General features: G+C 39.7%; 1 protein-coding gene across 1 annotated transcript in view; it reads left to right on the plus strand.

Annotated features, from left to right (window-relative positions):
- Positions 1 to 18,087, plus strand: part of LRP1B (LDL receptor related protein 1B) — a 1,171,881-nt gene that overhangs the window by 211,147 nt on the left and 942,647 nt on the right. The gene's annotated exons all lie outside the window — the stretch shown is intronic.

Raw genomic sequence — 18,087 nt, forward strand, 5'->3', positions numbered from 1 at the left:
GCAAGTTTTTTGCTTAGCTTGCGTAACTCCCGTTGACTGCCGCCGAATCCCAGAGGTAAGTGTAGACAGGATCCCAGTGGTAGAAAAGGTTTGTCCACAAGACAAGTTCTCTGTTAAGTGGTCCACACTGTGAAAGTTTGAGAACTCCTAAATTGGGGTTTAATCCAAAGCCCGCTGAAGTCAGTGGATGACATCACAATGATTTATGTGGGATTAGAATCAGACACTTACATTAACCTACTGTAGTTGTGGTTCTTAGTGGAAACATTCAATACCTGTCGGACAAGAATAGACATATTGTGACCTCAACTATGAACTACCAGAAGGTTTATTAGTAGCGTGTCAGGATTCATGTTCCTCAGTGCTGTGGAATTTATATTAGAACAAATGGGGATATCCTTAATAATTAAGCTTTTACAATACTGACATCCACACCTAATTGTGGATTAGTCTCAGAGCATGCTGAATATGTTTAATAAAAGGTGGCTGTGAATGGCTATGACAATGAGATCAAGAAAATGACAGTTTGTAAGGCTTTGTGTACTATACATAATATAGCATGGCCAGTGTTTAATGTGTGAGCATTTGATGCTAGCCAGTAATAATTAACAATATTTGGTTTTCAAATAGCTCAAAGAGCTTTACATAGGAAGATAGCTATAATTTTCCTCATTTTAAAAATGGGGAAACTGAGGCAAGGAGGTGACATGATTTGCCTAAAGTGTCTCAGCAAACCACTAGCAGAGGATTTCCTGACTCTAGTCTAGTACCCTGTCCCATCCCCCTTCCCAAAATAACTCTAGTAATGTTTTTACTGTTGCAGTTAAAAGCAGAATTCTAGTGTGCTCTTAACTTGCCAATGGAGGAAATATTTTTCTGGTTTTAATTTTAAAACTTGCTGATATTTCCTCAATTTCTGTCTTTTGATGAAATTATTTAGTTAAAATTTTATTTTTTTTTTCCAGTAGGGGAAAAATCTGAATTGTTGATCAATTATTTAATTTTTAAAATCAGAAGGTTTTTGTCAGCTATAGAGCCGATCACAGTGCCTGGTGGGGCTGGCCTTCAGAATCAAGGCGTCATAGTCAGCTCTCTGGCACCTTTTCCTGCACTTTCCTCTTGTCCCTGTCTGCTCACTGCTTTCTGTCACCTTTGATATTAGGCATACTGGAGGTGCTCAATTCTCTGTCTTCTTACTCAAGTCTCTCTCCATGCTGTGTAGGAGGCATTACCTTGCATTCCTTCCTCACAGCTTTTAGATGGGTGTTTTTCCTGTCTGTCTCACATAAAAATGACATTGGATTTACTTGACCTGTAATTTATTCATCACAAAATACTGTCTGCTCATGTCGATCATACAGTCTGAGGCACTGAGTGCCCTCAACTCCCACTTAAAACAGAGGGAATTCAGGGTGTTTAGCATTTCACAAGAATGCTCAGCACCTTGTAGAATTTAACTCTATATTTCTCTTTCAGAATAACACTTCTGGTAGTGAGAATTTATTCATAAGAGAAAGGTATTCCTCCTAACTTCAAAAGTAATCCAAGAAACCTGATTCTGGCCTATCTAGCACTTCTCACGGGCAGCTAAATGGCACCAACATATCAATTCAAATTTTTATTTTTGAATGAGCCACCCCTGCCCGTCACCAGTGCCTCTTTGCCCCTTCCCACCCACTGTTAATCACCTCTATCAATTGAATTAGTACATATAGGATTATTTGGTTATCGATGTCCTTTAATCAGAATTATCCTTACATTTGGTTAATAAGGTTACTGATAAACTTTAACACGTAATACATTTGCACAGTGATTACTACTTGCTGTTCAGCTCGGAAAAGAGATGACTGAGGGGGGATACGTATGGGCGGCATGTGACTCCTCTCTTTGGGGAGGCTGGGCGTGGTGGGTACAGGCACCCAGACAATTGCCCTTTCCCTTGCTTGGCCTCCTTCCCTGAGCCCTCCCCCTCACTGCTCTTGCCTCTTTACCGCCTGCTGCTTGTGCCCCTTTGCCCCCTTCCGCAAACCTCTCCGCCTCCTGCTCATGCCTCTTTGGCTCCCTGCTGCTTGAGTCTCTTTATCTCCCCCACCTGCCGCTCATGCCTTTTGGAGGAGAGGGCAAAAAGGTGCGAGCAGCACTTGGGGGAGAGGACCGAGCAGGAGCAGGGCTTGAGCCAGAGCTGGGATGGAGCATGGACTGGGTCTCTGGGTGGGGAGAGGTGGAGTGGGGGCGGGAAGAGAAGCAGCACAGGTGGAGCCACAGGGGCAGGAGTTTCTGGCCTCTTATATCCTGAGCCCATGATGATATTATAGAGGTCTATAAAATCATGAAAGGTGTTGAGAAAGTGAATAAGATAGTATTATTTACCACTTCACATAATACAAGAACTAGGGTCACCCAATGAAATCAATTGGCAGCAGGTTTAAAACAAATACAAGAAAGTCCTTCACATCACGCACAATCAACCTGTGGAATTTGGTGGTAGGTGATGTATTAAAGGCCAAAGTTAGGTTAAAAAAAGAACTAGAGAAGCTCATGGAGGATAGGTCCTACTATGGCTATTAGCCAAGTTGGACAGGGATGCGACTCCATGCGCTGGGTGTCCCTAAACTTCTGACTGCCAGAAGCTGGGAGTGGATGACAGGGTATGGATCACTTGATAATTGCCCTCTTCTGTTCATTCTCTCTGAAGCATCTGCCATGGCCACTGTCAGAAGACAGGATACCGAGATACATGAAGTATTGGTCTGAGCCGGTGTGGCCTTTCTTATGTTTGTGCATAATCTGATCTGTTCAGTTGCTTGTGTTTGATATTTTTTACATGTCTGTTTAAATTGTGTCCAAAAGACACCATCATTATGAGGGCTGCCTCAGGAATACCCAATTCTTTCCAAGAAATACAATTCCTACCCCACTTTATAAGTTTCTGGCTTTTTGGCTTTATAGATGAAGTGATTTTCTGCTGGTCTACATGGGAAGCCAACTATAAACCCCAGAGCACCAGCTCTGCTCTGCTTGCCAGCACACTGGGGAATAGCGAAGGCTCTGCCCTCTCTCCCCATCACTTACTTCCAGCAGGGAGTAAGCAGGCCACACAGGCCTTCTTTAACCCTACATGCCTGTACCCAAGGAGCTCATGTAGTTCCTATTAATATCTGTAAATGTTAATGAGGTGCAATGTGTGCAAAGCTGACCTTAGCAAACAGCCTTTAAAAGTTTCTGCTACTAACTTTTACAGTTAAGTTAGAAAAGCTCACCTAATAAAACCAGCATTGCCATTGAGAGATTGTCACAGAAGACATATTGAGGCAACAGTTTATGTATATATATTGTCAGCTATAAGTGTCAAGTGTGAAAGTACTATAAAATTACTGATATATGAGCAACAAGGATACACCAGAGGTTATCACTGCAGAACATGTTTTTGATAGAATGATCTACAACATCTATAAGGTAACATTTAAATACTTTCTTGTCATTCTATAGAGCAATCAAATGCCCATATAGTTTTGTAACAAATATTTAATGCTTCTTACCTTCCTAAAGATGTTTAAGAAAATAAAGATTCTGAAATTTTAGGAAGAAAATAAGAAATAAGTAAGAATAATTGAGATGTTGTTTACTCAGCCCTGGGGCTTATTCTGGAATCTCTCCCTACACACATTGAAGCATGGGCTCTGTAATTCCTATATTGCAATTGAATCTGCATGCATGGACCCCAGCACTCATCCGGAGTCCCACTGCCTCAAGTTTTACAATTAAATTACAATAGTTTGTTATCCCTTCCTAATAAGACATGAATTACTTCAGAGGCACTCTGGACCATTTGCAGACTCAGAGCCAATGTTTATTAAAATGACCTAGATAATATAATTTCCCTTCCGTAACATTCTAGTGACTTTTTTTTTTTTAACAAAAAACTGCATTCTATAAAATGCATTGTCATTTAAAGTTAACAAAAGTGCAGCAGTCATGTTACACAGTATCAAATTTTATCTGAATGGAATGCTGCATTTAAATCTGCTAATGAGATTCCTTTCTGTAGCTAGGCAAATGATATTATATTTATGAAGGAGTGATGGCTTAGATTTATCTTTTCTTTATTTCTCTCTTCTTTCTTAATCATCAAGTTCAGTTTTTAGGATATACTACAGTCACTCACCCCATGTTCCCCATGTAATTTCTCTGTAGATTAGAAAGCATTTGTTTTATATTAGAATAACAAACATATGTGTTTTTTATAGGTATAAGATGTGATTGTTTCATATGATTATATAAATCTTCTCTTTTGTTGCACAAAACAAAACCTTCATATTTGTCATTAAAATTGAATTATATAATCATGCACTTGCATCTGCTATGAAAACCTGTTCATCATTATTTCATGTCATTTTAACTAGAATCATTCTGAGAGAAATATACTGACTGTAGGCTTACCACTTATGACCATGAAAATATAGTAGAGCTAGATCTGAATGCCTCCTTCCTATAGATTTTAGTATAAATGATAGATGATATAAATATTTAAATATTAATAATATGTTAAAATGGTTTTCCTTAAACAGTGTTCAACTCTTCCAGACTCTGCTATGTACACATCAGAACTACTCACTGTTCTTCCAAATGACATGGTTCAAAGAGATGTAAATGTTTTTACAAGGGATTGAGGAATCGGGTTTCCTGGGTTTTTTCCCAACTCACACTGACTCACTCTGTGACCTTGGTCAAGTTGTTCAATGCCTCTCTCTTTCAGGGCTAGTATGAGATCTCATTAACTAATGACTTTGAAGTGAATGGGTTCCAGGTCCTCAGATGAAAGGTATTATCAACAAAAAGAAGACTTGCCAAGTGTTACATATCTAATGTGGCACTCATTCATTTCACAGATCTGTCAGGGATCTCAGGGAAAATATCACATGTCTGAGAGACCTAGAGAGAGACCACACAATACCTTCAAGCCTTGGGAAATGTGCACAGAGCTGCAGTCTGGAGGACCTTGAGCTGTAGTCTCAGCACTTCTACTGATTGCTGTTAATATATCTGTACACTTCACATTGCTCAAGGCCTCATTCCCTCCCTTAAGGAAGACAACTACTATTCTGTTATGGATAGCATGGATGATAATGTAATTTTACCCACTCAGTCAATCCAGAAATTGACGTATTAAGACCACCATCTCAAGTAGTGTAGCGCTGCGTCGCCGGGAGTGCGGTTCCCGTCAGCACAGTGCAGTGAAGACGGCGCGCAGAACAGAAGCATAGAAGTTGATGGGAGTTAGGCAAGTTTTTTGTGTAGTTTGAGCAACTCCGGTCAACTGCCGCCAAATCTCTGAGGTGAGTGTAGACAAGCCCTAAATTGAGCTGGGGTTGGAAGGGGAGAAGAAGAAATTTCCTCCAGAGAATCATTATGAAATCATGAGATCTTTCCTAGAAAGAAATGGTAAGTTGCTAAAAGAATTGTCAAATTATTGCATTTAGCTGTGTAGTTATAATGTAATAATTTCTGGTAAAGGGAGCAGGGTTGGCTGTTAACATTAGTAGGGTAGGAAGTTGACCCTGCATGTAGTTTGGTAAAAGAAAGTCAGACCGGTAATTATAACCTCTGTAACACTGTCTAGTCATTCTTTCTCCATGTAGGGTATTTGACTAATAACTACATTAACGGTAATTGCTGCCTTTTTTAAAAATTTCATTTTATTCCTCTTTATAATAAGACACATTATACCTGATAACTTGAGAGAGCTGGAACAATGACTTTGAAAATATTAAGGGTATTATGCAATTATGTTTTTCTCTCTTTTAAATTTTTAAAAAAAGATCAACGGGCAGTTAATTTTTGTTAAATTGACAATAAGCAAATGGAGCAGACATTCTGCTGTGTCCCTAAAATGTTCTTTCTGTCTCTAAATACCATTAGTGTTCTAGTACATACTTTTCCTTGTTTAGAAAAAAATTAGTTCTGTAAAAAGCTGTCTGGAAAATTAAATGAAAAATTAAAAGGAAATATCTTTATAATGCATTGCCAGCAGATCATGCATTAGTGGGAGCATTGCCAGCAGATCGAGGGAAGTGATTATTCCCCTCTATTCGGCACTGGTGAGGCCTCATTTGGAGTATTGTGTCCACTTTTGGGCCCCCCACTACAGAAAGGATGTGGATAAATTGGAGAGAGTCCAGAGGAGGACAACAAAAATGATTAGGAGTCTGGAGCACATGTCTTATGAGGAGATGCTGAGGGGACTGGGCTTGTTTAGTTTGCAGAAGAGAAGAATGGGGGTGGGGTGGAATTTGATAGCAGCCTTTTACTATCTGAAGGGAGGTTCCAGGGAGGATGGAGCTAGGCTGCTCTCAGTGGTAGTAGATGACAGAACTAGTAGCAATGGTCTCAAGTTACAGTGAGGGAAATCTAGTATGGATATTAGGAACATCTTTTTCACTAGGAGGGTGGTGAAGCACTGGAATGGGTTACCTAGGGAAGTGGTGGAGCCTCCATCCTTAGAGGTTTTTAAGGTCCGGCTTGACAAATCCCTGGCTGGGATGATTTAGTTGGGGTTGGTCCTGCTTTGAGCAGGAGGTTGGACTAGATGACCTCCTGAAGTCCCTTCTAATGTTCTATGATTCTATGGAGATATAAGCTGATGAATTAGACAATGACACAGAAGAGAAAAAATGATGTATCCATTTTTTCTAAATTAATTATCCTCTGTCATTATTTATAATGGTTAAAAACCTCAGCATGTAGAAGCTCACAGAGATACCACATCTCTTTAGAGGAGCACTATAACTTGTGAATGATATTATAACTTAGCATAGTATAATACATATATCCATCTTTCAAAAGACAGAGTTAATATAGTATATTAAATTACATTATTTGTTTTATGGGAGGATGAGACAATCAAGCAAGAATAGAGTAGAGTATTTTTAATGCAGAGTTGAGATGGTGTAGTTTTGCAGAAAGTTGTACATGTAACAAGCCATTGGATGGGTTTGAAGTCTATTTAAGGTGCCACTAGTCTTGTTTCCAGTCCTAGCCTTATTGCTTATCCTCGCCACTCACATGGAGGAAGCTGGAGGACTTTGTTCCACAGGCTTTGTGTTGTATCCTAGTATGAACCTGAAAAGATAATGACTCCATTGGCCCTATTCTTCTCTCCTTTATGGAATTTAGAGCCGTAGCAAGTATGTGTAAATGTATGCAGAATTAATCTGCAGATCACAGAGGAAGGGATAGGCTATGTAGCATGCGTTCTGTTGCCCCAAGCCACTGCTACATCTGAACACTGACATTTTTGTTTCTCTGTATGTCAGGATACGTAGCCAATTGGATAGGTAAGTAGCTATTCTAGGTGGCATGCTCGTGGATTACCCGCATAGTTCATGGCAGAAAACCCCATGGAAATTAATGCGTTTCAGAGATGCAGTGACTTCTTATCTGTCACTATTTTCTCTCCCCACATCCCATCTTGAAAGAAGAGGTAGTTTGGAGATGCAGACCAAAATGTAAATGGTAGATAGCTACTAAGACTTCCATAGTCCCAGGATCAAAGGAGGGCCTGAAAGGAGATTGGAGAGTCTAGCACTCCATGTGGATGATCCACGCACCATGGCATTGGGACTAGGATACCTGCAGATCCTATGGTTCTATATTATTATAAAGCCATACCCCTGAATTTTCTGTATTGCAATGCTTCATCTGTGAGAGGAGAATGAGCTGGGTTTTCCCTGTCATTTACTTGCCCCAGTCCAGTGAAGTCAGCATTAAGGACAGCATTACACCAAAGAATGTGGTCCTATATTTTTCAGAGAGATCATACAAGAGGATCAGTATGAAAAATTATATCTATCTTCTACTTACCTTGCTGGGATTTTGACAACTTCCTTTGAAAAAAAGCCTTGGAGTATGGATTGGTAAATAATATGATTATAGGTAATGTTTCTGTAATACTAGTATACCTCTGTTATGTCATGAGAGGACATTTGCAATTCTGTGGTATTTTTGTTTCATTAGCGGACATCACTATCATGTAATTTCATGTTTTACAGAGATTTTAATTCTGTAGCCCTTAACTGATTAGGTAAAAATGTCTCAGGCATATCTTGGTCTTTTATCAGTATTGTAATAAAGTCAGGCCGGATGGCTACAAAAGGGTACTTGAGGGCAGGTATGTCAGCCCGAGACTGTTGAAGGCCCTTTTCCCTGCAGGCAGGGGTGAAGTTACTGCAGGTCAATTAAAGGCACCTGTGCCCAATTAAAGGCTGCTAAAAGCCCGCCTCCCCTAGAGAGAAGAGGGGAGAGCTGCCAGAAGGCTTGTGGTAGTAGGAGGCGAGACTTCCCCAGTCTAGGAGACAGTGCTTCTCTCCAGAAAGAGAGCAGCAAAATTACAAAAAACAAAAACAAAAAACCAGGCACCAGCCTGGGGGAAGGCCTACTGCTTCCCCCAGAGGGCTGCACCACCACCACGACTGCAGCCTCACCAAAGGAGCCAAGCCAAGCTACTATACTGGGGCCTAGGCATTTAGATGCATCATGCCCCCTCCACCCTCCCCGGGGGTCCTCAGGCCCAAACCAAGATCCATCCCGAACACTCTAGGAGAGATACTGAGGGAAGAAGCAAAAGACTCATCCAGCCTGGAACAGGTTTACCCCAGGCCTGTCCCGCCAGGGGAGACAGCCCTAGCCAAGCAAGACTGAGTGGGTACTTTGCCACGGTATCCAAATATTTGCATGGTGATTTCTCAAGCCACAGGACATGCCAAGTTAGGGACTAGGTCATTGTCTTCTATAGTAAAACTCATACAGGGGGACTCTGATGCAGAAAATCTCCAGTAAGATCCCCTCAGTGAGACAATACCCTGTCAGTGTAGGGGAGACAAGGAGCAGAGCTGTAAAAGCGCAAGGGTTCTCCCACAAACCTGGGGAGTCTGTGTGAGTCAATGGCCATCCGTGCAGACATCTCCTCACAGACTTCAGTGTTTGGCAGATTGTTCACAAATGTGGCCCCAATGATCACAGCCACTGCCATCCCAATAAGCCTCCATACAGAATCAATCTTTGTTCTCCCTCTTTTGGACAATCACAGAAATGATATGCATCCCTCTACAGCCCCACCCTGTTGTACTTCTCCCTGCATAGACCCTGGATCTGTGTAGAGCCCTCCTTAATGTCTGGGAGATGGGGGCGGTGGGGAGAGAATGGTGCTGGGCAACCAGTCAGGTCTCTTTCTCCATGGTAGGTGGGCAATCCACATACGGAGGATTCCCTCCATGCACAGGTCTTGGAGGAGATGAGATGAGCCCAGTAAATGATGTTTTAACTCCTCAGATTAAGGACTCTGGATGATACAACACTTTATTTAAACAAATAGAATAGAAACTATTACCACAGCATTGTATTACTCATCAAATATGAAAGCATACCTACCACTTTAAAAGGGTAAAACAGATTTTTGTATAAATCTTCAGGGCTTCAGCCGGCCCCCAGTGTATTCTGGGCTTTTAGGTCTTCCTCTGAAGGATCTGAGATGGCCATGACTGGAGATGGGACATTGGACCGGGTAGGCCTGTATTCTGAGGTGGCACTAAGCATTGTCTCACATGCTTAGCTGGCTTGTTCTTGCCCACATGCTCAAGGTCTAAATGGTTGCCATATGTGAGGATGGGAAGGAATTTCCGTCTCAGGTCAGACTGGCAGTGACCTTTGGCCTTCCTGTGCAGCATGGAGTGAGTTTCAGCATGGAGTTACTTTCTGGAATTATCTGGGTATATTGCACTTAATCAATAACCTGCCATTGTACCTCATTTCTCCTCTTATTTGTTTGTTGTACATACTAGTCTCCTGTGGTTTGTAATATTTTGGTCTAATTTTGATTGTTGAGTTTAGCGTATGGGTGCTGGGTTTTGTTGGTGGCTTGTGATACACAGAATGTCAGACTGTATGATCTAGTGGTCCCTTCTTGCCTTAAACTCTGGGCTTGTCTTCACTAGACTGCTCCGTTGGCCCCACAGCCATTGATGCTGTGGCATCGATTGAGTGGGTCTGGTGAAGACATGCTCAATAGATTGCCGAGCTCTTCTCCTGCTGACTCCAGTACTCCACTGGAACAAGAAGCATAAGCTCTGTCGATGGAAGAGCATCTCCTGTTGACATAAGGTAGTGAAGACAGCGTGACATAACTTGCATACCTTGCATCGATAGAGCCGTACATGGTAGACAAGCCTTCTGACTATAAATTTGGTGATCCTGCAGCTAAACTATTACAGTAAAATCCTGTGCTTTACAAATGTCACTTTAACTTAAGAAGTGCTAATATGTACTGTGGAGTCACAAATACAGTAGTCAAATAAGAACTAGCACTCATGCTCACTCGCTCTCCCTCTCCACCTCCATCTGCTTTCAGCTGTCACGATAAATTTTAATACATGATAACTCATATCATAAACTGTCACTGGAAAATACTATGCACTTTTAAATAAATTTGGTAGAAATTAATCTGAAAACTCTTCCATGTTTCAGACTAAGAGATCAAATGAAATCCCACCTGGAAAGAAAGCTTTAAAAGGAAAAAGTTCCCTTAGTTTGTTAGGCAAACGTACCTAAAATAACTTAATTTAAATCAAAGCAAAACTAATTCAGAACTTAAAAGTGATAATTTATAGGCATATAATAGTTTTGAAAAGTAGTAGAACTGCCATTTATCATCAATGGGAGTTCCACATCCAAAATCATGGTGAAAACAGGTGACTACAAAGCTCAATATATCAAAATGTGAAATGTTCAGCTGAATGTTGGTTTTGTGACTGATGCATATTTCTCCTTTCCTCCATCAGTCTCTCTCTTCTGATGCTTTGGAAGAAAATGGGTTGTTAATATACAGACACTTGCTTAGTTTCCTGGGAGTTTTGCTTGTGTCAGGAGTCTGAGGCCAGGTCTGGACAGTACTTTTATGTAGAGTTCTTGTGCTCACCATGCACTGCCCTCTTTGGCTGGCTCTTTTTCTGGATCCAAATCCTCATTTCAAACTTCTGGTGTTTATCTGATATGAAAATCTTTGACACAGTTCTCTGACATTGACCTCACCTCACCATCCCTTTTCAAACACAAATCATGTTCACAGAGGAAGCTGCTTGAAATATTTTTATAAGAATAAATTTGTTTGCTTGGTTCCTTGTTCCATCCAATCAACAAAAGATGTTTCAACTGGCTTCTCAACTGAAATGAAAAAGTTCATGGAAAATATTAGATTGGGTCTAAATTTTTTAGGATTTTGAGGAAAAACTGCCAACCAAAAATGTTCACATTTGGTGTTTTGGGAGGAGATTTCTTCTTTTCTTTCCTTTTTTTAAAAGAAAGGAGGGAAAAGGAAGGAAGAAACTGAAAAATATTGATTATTTTAATTTAATCAAACAACCCAAAAATTCTGTGAGAAATTTTGAATGAAGCAAATGTTTATTTCTTTATTTTTCCACTAAAATTACCTTCTAATTTTCAAAAAGGCCTATTCACAAATTATTTTGACCTCTTTCTGAACTTTGCCTCTTGCTTCTGTATCATTTTCATAGTCTTATTCTTCCTTAGATGCTAATGCCAGAAGGGACAATTAGATTATCTAGTCTGATGACCTGTATCTCACAGGCCAGTAAATTTTCACTGTTGCTCCTATATTGAGTCCAATAACTTCAGTGAGATTAAAGTATTTCTGTCCTTAGGAGACTAAACTGTTGTGTGCAATAGATAGAGAACCGAGCACGTGCCACCAATGCCTAAGGCCCCTGCAATGGCAGGGAATTGTGTAGGTGGCATCTCCAGATGATCCTTTTGGGTTCTGAGAGGTGAGTAGGCACAAGCCTGCCCAAAGATGAAGGTCTCTCCCCCAGCCTAAGGGGAGGAGATACTGAGCCAGGGACTCAACTAATTATGGGGGACAAGACATGAAAAAACAGGAACAGGTGTGGGGGTCAAAGGGTCAAATGTAGGGAACCTGAAGGAGACACCAACCAGAGAATCCCAGGCAGCACTCACTGCTCCTCAAAGGTGTCTAGGGAGCTAGAAGACGTGACCCAGAGGAACTCTGCCCAGATGTGTGAATGGATGGAGGAACAGAAATAGGCTTCACAGTCACAGAGTTCCCCTCAGTCAACATCCTCTCCCTGGCATTGGAGATGGCCATTTTAGCCAATGCTAGGGGAAGGTCTCATGACTTTATAGGGCCACAGATGGGGTGTGTGTAGATCAGAAGGTGTGGAGAGAAGTGCATCCAGAATCTTAGGAGCAGGTTCTGGAGGAGCCAGAAAAGGGGCTGCAACCTGGCACACTCCAAATGGACATGTGCCAGGGTCACATGTCACAGGGAGAGGGATGAACTGCACCAGGTACACTCCTGTGCTCATAGCTCCATGAGGGAGCCGCCAACTGATATTCCCAGCTGGCCATGAGACCAAAGTGGACTACAGAACGGCCCACCAGGATACCTCACCATCAACAGATGACAAGAATTCCTGCCATTTAGTGTCAGGACAGGATATAAGGGCAAGGAAATAGATAATCCTAGCAAGTGATTTGTGCTCCATGCAGTAGAGTGAGGTGAAAAGCCCCAGAGATCCCTTCCAACTTTACCTGGGGGGAAATTTCTTCCCAACTCTGAATCTGGCAATCAGTTTGACCATGAGCATATGAGCAAAACACATCAGTCAAGCTTCATGAGGATATGTCTGCACAGTGCAAGCCTCCCAGCCCTGGATAATAGACTCAAGCTAGTGGAACTCACTTCCCTAGACTTAAGAGCCTTCAGCCCAAACTGCAACTTCAAAACACTGTTGACAAGCATTAGTGCAAGCCTTGCCACCCTGAGTCTATTAACTAGGGCTGGGAGCTCATTTCTGTGAGCTGTGGAAACCTTCCCTGAGAGACAGGATTCTGCGTTACCACCTCAGAGCATTGTCCACCTGGTCTGGTGTCCTATGCACAGCTATGGTGGGTACTTGATGCTTTAGGAAAAAAGTAACAAAATACATCTCTTCTGGATCAAAGACTTTGGAATGGTTTGAATTTATCTTGGGAACTATTTTAAGCGTGTGGATTTTTTGTGTTAGTTTTAGGCTGTCTATTGAGAGCTTAATGAGCACATTTCAGTTTATAATGAACCAACAATCTGCCTGGCTATTTAAGTGTTTACTTTGCAAAATGCTGCCCTATGGGAGGTTTGATTTTTGGGGTCCCAGGTGCTCTGAGTAGATGGAGGTTGCGAGTACTTGGAAGACAGCACACCAAGTACTTTGAGAGTTTCAGGAAGTATGATTAAAGCACCTAAATGAGCAGCATACAGGTCTTCTAGTTGAGAAAGGAGTAAAAGTGGGAAAGGTAGGCAATTTTGGAAAATGCCAATTATACCAATAATCATCCTGGAAAGAAATGTAATCACTTTCATAGAAAAACACTATGTAGGTGATTACTTAATGTAAGCTTCCTTCATGTTGATGGTGGGAATTTGTGTGTGTGTGTGTGCGCGCGCGCGCCTACTAAAGGCAGAAGGTTAATTAGATTTACGAAGATTCATTTACCTTTTCATAATATATATCTTCTGGAGAAGTATTTAATTTTTATATAAATTTTCCCTCCTTTTATAGTTCTTTTTAAGAACTGTATTGACCTTCTCTTCACAATTTGCATCTACCCAAATAAGAACAACCCAGATACCTATGACATCTAACAGTTAATATGATCACAGAAAAAGGACCTTTATCCCTCCACATCGTTTAGGATTTAAATGCATGTCTACAAAGGGCAACTGTCTTATTAAAATTGCAGTTCTCCTCTTGCAAGCAGACATTGGTCACCACCTTGCATTCAAAGTATTTTTCTTCTTATTTAGCAATGGCTGCTTTCTGTGGCTATGAATATATGAATGTGATAACCTTTAGAAATTGTAAATAAGGGTAAATATATAGTCTTAGTGGAATTTTTGGCAACCCAAAATAAGCTTAATTGCATGACATTAATTATTTAGCTCATTAAGGTATTTCCTATTCAAACTTCTTAGAAACTAAGGGAGATTTTAAGGTTTTCCTTCTTAAAAAGTATGTCTGTCTTATAAAGGGAGACATTTTCGGCTATAGAAATGTACTTGTTTTAACACAAACTCAGTTGTTTTAGTGAAACTTAAATTCTAAGAGGCACTGCCAGGTGCTTACAACACAGGACAGGAGTACTATCCTGAGGGAGGCAGAGTTTTCATTGACCCATAGAAAGATGGTTTCTAACCATCTGCTCTGTATCTCACAAAGTATCAGTATGTTAAAAATATGTGAATCTTTCCTCCTTTGGGAGCCTCACTGTGGACCATACAGAGTGCAGATGAAAAAAGTATGGGAAGACGTGTCAGTGAAAGAAACCATTTCTTTGGATTTAGTAAGGAAGCATATCTTAGGTGGTCAGTTTTTTAAAACTCCACAATAGTCCAGCATTTATAAGTAACCGGGCTGAAAGATTTCAAAGGACCTACAAAAGTGGCAGCCAAAAGGAAGATATATATTTGTAAGGGAAATGCAAAAGAAAATGGAATTGGAAAAAGCATCATTTAAATGACTATAAAAATCGATTAGTATAATGGGCATCTTATTAAGCTGCTTTATTTCAATCAAGATTTTCCCCTCTCCTCCCTTCCGCCCCCCCACCCCCCACCCCCGCAATGTATTTGGCAAATTTAAAAGTAGGATTTTTGCTCTATCAGTTTTCCTGGTGCTAAAAAGGGTGAGAAAGCAAAAGGGTGAGATTTGTAACTTTCTATACTATTGAATAAAGAACCACTCAGGAGCTCATCAGTTTTAAAATGACCAAGGACAAATATTTTCTCCTCTTAAAAGAAGCATGTCAAATATGATCTGAAATATTTACAGAGATATAGTTCCTCTGTACTGTACTTAATACGATAGAAATGAGAAATGTTCCAACCTGCTCTATGTGTAATTTTTGTTGTTGTTAGTTTTGGTAAGGAGGCTTTTTTGCAAGCATACGTGCCATTTCTAGATTTAAAAAGACTTGGTATTTGATAGACACAGGAGGATTAAAAATTCTGTAGTCAATAAGATCCATTAAGAAAAATTAATATCTGTGTTTCTAGAAAGATATCTATCTGTTCTGAGCCTAATTTTTTTTCACACAGCAGAACAGGTTTTCTGTGTCACACTCATTACCCTTGAACATAAGACACTTCCACCCTTCATATATTTCCTAACCACTTGTGCCATTTACTTGGGCGTTTATGGTGCTATTCAGAGGCTGTGTCATGCGTTTCCGTTCATTACTGCTGGCATTAGAACTGTTCTGATGCATTTTGACTGACAGTTGACATCAAGGAGGAAAAAGGTATTTTATTAAGAAAGATAAAGGTATAAACCATAATGGAATGTAGCAGAGGAGAAAGGTCTTTAAATTAATGATAGTACAGGCTCACGGCTTGTCTCCTGTCTACTGTGTTATCACTTTCTCAGAAGTGCAATGTCTAAAGACTGTGCAGGAATCGGACTCTATTCCTTTTTAAGAAGCCCATTTCCTACTAACTTACAACTAACTTGTCTCCAGTGTCAGTCCTAGTAGCTATGGATAATGCTAACTCAGCTCTCATATGATTCTATTGCAGTGAAACAAATAAACAAAAATGCCTAGGGCTCAGACCTGGAAAACTATCATTGACTTCAATGGCCCTTAATCTGGGTTTGTTCACAGTGATTCCAGTCTTAAATAATTGTGCTGGAATTGTTAATTGATTTAAAATGTAATTTCCTCCAGCCTTAACACAGTGTCATTGCTTGCTGCAGTATATAATTAGGCACAGAGGATTACATTTCAATCAGTTAATGACAGTAAGTGTGGATTTCTCCCTCCACCCAAATTATTGCCAATCAGAATTTACAAAGAGGAAAAAACATTTATGCTCACTCTGTTAAACACTTATGCAGATGAGTATTTTGAATCCCATTGAGACTGCTCATGTGCATAGTTACTTATCTGGATATGTGTCCCCACAAATCACAGTTTTGTTGTACTTTTAGAAACCGTGGCTCCTTTTTGCTATTAGTTCTGACAGTCAGTAAGAAATTAATATTATATAATATATTATTTAAAATATTTCAGTATTTCTCATGAATCTTAGCTTCTACATTTTTTAAGGACTGAGCATTAGTATCTGCGTTTCTGAAATTTCCTAGTAGTGTAAAAATTTACATTGATAAAACTTGAATAAAATATTATGAATCCCACTGAAATGTTATTTAACATTCCTAGCATTACTGTGAAACCAAATGTATCAAAATTAGTATGTACCGTACATTATCAAACTGCATCCGTATAAGCGAGTTCACACTTGAGCTGTATTTAAAGTATATAAATAAAATGGCATCTCAGCTAACTGCTTTTTAATAGTTTTTGTACTATAATTAGAAATTATTTTTTAAACATCTGCCTGTAAGTGGAACAGATGTGGTACTATATACTTTCAACCTAAGGTATGGAAAGTTGCATGTAAATCCTTTTGTGTTAAGATGTTGATTTTTAGAAGTTTTCATTTCTGTTGGAAGTAAGAGTAAATTGATATGTGTTGACACATATGGATTTCTGTATACATCTCCCCTTAAGAAAATAATGTAATCTGTAAATGGCAAGCTTTTTTCTCTCAATTATGTTTCCAGAGCTATTTTTTAGGAAGTGGTACATAAATTAAGAGCTTTGAAAGTTCCCCCCAAATCATTTAAGGAAAATTGCCTCAGTGACCTACATTTTTAATTATACAGTATTTTGGTTTGTTTGTTTGTTTGATTTTTACAAAGAGAAGATATTTTTAAACAAGATTGCTCGGACAGCTCAGCACTAGAAGCTGTTTTACTAAATATGATAAATGAAAAACATACAAAACTGCTCAGCCAGAGCAAAGAATAACACAGAAGATAATTTTAAATAATCTAAAATGTCTATTTATATAATAGCTGGAAATTCACTCATTTAAATGTGTAATCATCAATAGCTTCAGAGGCTGCTCTTGAAAATATCTGGGTACAAAATAAATAGGCTAGGTGTAACAAGCTGCTATTTCCGAGAGGGATAATACATAACTGTCCCTAAAACTGTGCAACAATAAGAATTGTCTTTAAAGCCCTAAGACTGCTTTAGCAAGCACACTAGAGGCACATCTTGCCCTGATAAAACAATGCTATATATAACTATTGTCAAGGATGACAATTACATTGCTATGAAGTTCATTGGATTTTGTCTTCATAAGACTATTTTACCATTAACACATAGATGTTACATGCCCATTCTTAATTATATGACTACCAATGGGCTCCTTGATCATTATAAGTCTTTAATCTCATGCAGTAGCAAAACAGACCCCATGTAAGAGCTTGTCAGTTTGTTACTCAGAACAGCTACATATCAAAACAATGACATATAATAACAGCTAGAAATCATAGCAATGACTCTTAGCTTTCTCTATGAACTGACCTGATAGACTGATCTAGCAATGGAACGAGGGAGCAGGAGCCTAATTCTCCTCTCAGTTATACCGGTTTTACACTGCTGCAGTACCACTGACTTTAATAGAGTTACTTCTGTTCTACAATGATGTAAGTGAGAAAAGAATCAGAGAGACTCTGCCCACTAATATGCAGTGTGACCTTGGGGAAGGCACTGCTGCAATTTACACATCAGTAAAATGAATAGTATTTACTGCACAGAGGAGTTGTAGGTTTAATTAATGACAGCATAGTCCTGCATTACTTCACCCTGAAACCTCGGTAAGGCAGGTCTTCTTGCTTGCAATGCATGCAGTGTCCTTTAGGGCCAGTGTTTTAAACTCAGTTTACAATTTTATAGCCACTATCAGCAAAATTACTGTTTAAACATCTAACTTATCTGGTTTGCAAAAGCAATTGAGTGGTTACATACTAGCGTTTGTGCCTGCAAACAACGAAGGGCCATTTCTTTTTAAAAAGGAGCCCTTTGTGTTTCTAAAGCACTATAGAAACCTGAGTATTAATATTAATAATACTCCTTTGGATATTATTACATATTAACATAAGATGTGGCTTT

Source organism: Emydura macquarii, unplaced genomic scaffold, assembly GCF_026122565.2.
Source record: "Emydura macquarii macquarii isolate MOO-44397 ecotype Brisbane River unplaced genomic scaffold, CSIRO-AGI_Emac_v2 contig_1253, whole genome shotgun sequence".
NCBI classification, from domain to species: Eukaryota; Metazoa; Chordata; order Testudines; family Chelidae; genus Emydura; species Emydura macquarii.